Source organism: Otolemur garnettii, unplaced genomic scaffold, assembly GCF_000181295.1.
Source record: "Otolemur garnettii isolate 467f Iridium unplaced genomic scaffold, OtoGar3 scaffold00223, whole genome shotgun sequence".
Classification (NCBI taxonomy): domain Eukaryota; kingdom Metazoa; phylum Chordata; class Mammalia; order Primates; family Galagidae; genus Otolemur; species Otolemur garnettii.
Window position 1 is genome coordinate 1,654,378 of NW_003852618.1, and position 3,671 is coordinate 1,658,048.

At 38.8% G+C, this 3,671-nt stretch overlaps 1 non-coding gene across 1 annotated transcript; it reads left to right on the top strand.

Annotated features, from left to right (window-relative positions):
• Positions 1-2,331: 2,331 nt before the first annotated feature.
• TRNAT-AGU lies at positions 2,332-2,405 on the top strand. The gene has a single exon. It is a non-coding gene; the product is annotated as a tRNA-Thr (tRNA).
• Positions 2,406-3,671: the final 1,266 nt, after the last annotated feature.

A 3,671-nucleotide genomic window follows, 5' to 3' on the forward strand; every position in this document is an offset into this window, starting at 1 on the left:
ACGGGAAACTCACCTTTTTGTTTTCGAATTGTACTCTGCTCTCAAAAAGTTGTGTGTTTTAACCGAAATTTATCCTTAGAAAAAGTTTCTTATACTCTTTTTCCCATCTTTCCCTCACCCAGGACTGGGTTTCTCAAACTGCCGCTTTTGATCTGACAAGATTTAAGTCAAAGTCCCCAAGCGGAGACGCAGGGAAGGTCCGAGCCGAAACCAAAGCTGCTCCAAGCCTGTGGTTTCAGGCGAGCTGTTCAGGGAACTGACCACAGAGCTGTTGCAGGGTTCAAAGGACTCCGCTCCCGCGCGAAGGGTGCAGATTCGTCTTCGTTCCTGGAGATCATTCCAGGCAGGCTGGGTCTTCCCGGAGGCTTCAGGACTCGGAAATGACACCCTCTCCCGGCTTGGTTCCGGGCTGGTTCTGTATCACCAGCACCCTGAATTCTCAGCGACTTGACCTTGCACTGCCCCTCCCCGCGCGAAATGTCACACACTTGAAGCAGCAGTGCTGGTCACCAGACAGTTGGTGGTGTCCGAGAGAGGGCTAAAGTAGAGTGTCCGAAAGGACGGTGGGGTTTGCCCCTCGAGAGCACCTCATCTTTCTGTCTCTGGGCAGAACCGGAACTCCCATATCAGTAATAGGGACTGGGACTCCAGGGCGTGTCTGAAATGAGGGCCGTTATTGGCACAGGAGAGAAATCCCAGGATCTGAAAGGGTAGGACAAACCGAGGCTGGGATCTGACAACTCAGAGGAAGGAGGTGCGAAATTTTCTCCATTGCTTTAGCAGGGCCTGATCCACCTGGAGGCAGGAGACAACCCAGGAAGGGCCAGTTGAGCACCTAATTTATGATTTACTCTCTGGTTTCTTAACTACTTTTCCCCTCTTTCTACCACGACTGTTTCTATTCATTAGGAGAAGTAATATTTTCAAAAGTTAATTGACCCATGTGCGTGTAGATAACCTCCTTGTGTTCTCTCCCTCCATTTAGATGTTATGCATGCATATATATATCTATACATTATATGGTCTTCTTTTAGATATGCACTACTAGTATATAACATGTCTAATACCTGATACTCACTTTTTTCCTAGAAATAGGAATCATATCCTTTGACTAGCCAAATTTATCATTAATTTTCTAAATTTCTGTTTCAATTCTTTGAATATCATAAACTAATTTTAATATCATAAATTGTAATTCTTTGATACCATAAACCATAAATTATTTCCCCTGGCCTTTAGTACCTTCCACTAATTTTGTACATCTTTTACATCAACTAGTTGATATCTTCTTTTTTCATGTTGTGTGATGAGAATGCTGGAAGTTTTCAGCACTAAATATTATTGTTATCATTATTGTATTATTAGGGCACTTGCCATGGTAAATAATCTCTGAAAGGCTAGGCCATATTTAGATTTACTTTGACCTCAAGAGACCAAAGTAGGCTTCAGTCACTAGTTTTTTGTCATAGTCAGTTCCCTGGGAAGTAGACACTGAGATTGAGATTTGCATGGAGAAGGTTTACTGGGAATACTTTCAAAAACAACACCTGTGAGAGAGTGAGGAGAGAAACACTGAGAAAAGGCAGAAGCTGAATTCAATACAATTGCACCAGAGGCCCCAGCCCATCTCAAAGGTGTTTTTGAATCTAGAATAGCCCTTCAGAAATGTTCTTAATTATGATGAGTAGGTGGGAAGATAGGTCTATGTATTATTTCTACATCCAGTCATTGAATTTGAGTTGCTCTGGGGGTAGGGTTTGATTCGGAAAAAGGGGACCTTCCTTCCTCTAAAGGTAGTTCCCAGAGGGAACCCACTAGTAAGTCATTGGTATAGTCATCTTTCCCTTAGCTGAGAAATGAGTACCATCACCCAAAAGAAGGTATCTGATAGATGTACCACATATCCTCACAGTTCTTACAGTAACCATGTATTAGACACGTGCCAATCTTTGGCCTGTAACCCCTGTTTCTTCATGCTAATAGAAAAGAAAGCAGGAGTGATTAGAACAAAATGATGGTTAATAAAAAGTTAATTTGTTTTTCCTTTGGGGTTCAACAAAGGACCTTGTGTGGCCAATAGAGCTTACAGGGAGTCTAGTGGTAGTCACATTGGGACAATTTTTCAAGGGAGACAGTCATTTCAGTCCAGCCCCTATATTTATCCTTCTAAAAGAAAATTATTTTTTGGTTTTGATTGAAACTCAGATACCTATTTTTGTTTGCTTGTTTTCAAATTACCTGAAAAAACAAAATGCTAGAATTGTTTTGTAATATAATGTGCAGAAGTGAAATTATGTTCAAATAATAAATAACTAGAAGGCCTTATGGACTGGCTCCGTGGCTTAGCTGGTTAAAGCGCCTGTCTAGTAAACAGGAGATCCTGGGTTCAAATCCCAGCGGGGCCTTTGTTCATGTTTTGTAACTTTACATTGTACAAAGAAAGGTCACTGGTTAAAAAGGAACCAGCTTGAATTTACACCCAGTGAATCTTCAATAATAATAATCTGTACTTAAACTGCTTGAAAATTGGGATACTTTGGATAGAAGTGGAAAGGGAACAATTTCATGGAAAGCATTTCTAATACATGCCAATAAACATATAAGACTTTGAGTAATTGTCCTAATATAATAAAAGTAGCTGTAAGTCTAACATAGTGAGGCTTGCTCATTTGTCCTACCATTTGAGTTCAAGTGACAGAGAATCAACATTTTTAGAAGTAGTCCCTTTCATATATTCTTTGGATGCTCCTGTTAATTTGGAGAGATTTAATTGTATTTGAAAACTCAAAATGCTCAAAGCACTGGGAATGGAGTTGGTACTCAATAACCTTTTCACAAAGACCATTAAATAGCTAATAGCTTTTCTAATTTTAAAGCAATTAAAGAAGTGAGTATCGATTGGCTTTGAGGAACGATGGATAGTGCATTGAAGACATTGATCTGTGGTCAGTGGTTGAGAATTTAAATCCTCTATCTTCTCAGCTAAGTTTCCATATCCTTTAACAAACCTTCAGATTCTCTTTGCATTTTTTGTTTAGATCTTTCCTAAAGGAAGGTAAATAACTATTATTATTATTATTATAAAAAGAAATGGCTAAGAAGTTTAATTTAAAATTTAAATTGAGTTCTATAATAGTTGTTCTGTCTTTGAGTGACGCTGAATTCAGGACATCACCAAACTTTTTGAAAAGAGGAGACTGTGTTGTCACCCTAAGAAAAGAAGTATTAGTAACAAAATTGATACGATATATAACAAACAGACTGGAGACAAATGAAAAAATGCATTTTGAGATGAGATCTGAAGTCTTAGAGTCTTTCCTAGGCAGATTTTTAAAGTTCTGGAAAAAAAAAATCAAACCATAAAGAGTATGGTGTTTCTGTTTTATCTGCTCTGCTTCTTCTGGGGTTCTAAGCTATATCTTCACATTATATGTCTGTCTATACAATGCCCACTCCCCCATCCTTAGCAATATGCACAGAATTTTGTAGGCAATGGATTGCATTTCAAAAATCTTCTTATTCCTTACCATAATGGCCCAACAGATTGATTATTACTCCTTTGTCAAACAGGTAGGAGTACAAATGTGTCAGAACACTAATGTTTTAACCCCCCCTGAAAGTGGAATCAAATTTAATGTAGAGATATGCTCCCCTATAAGAGTTGAGTTCTT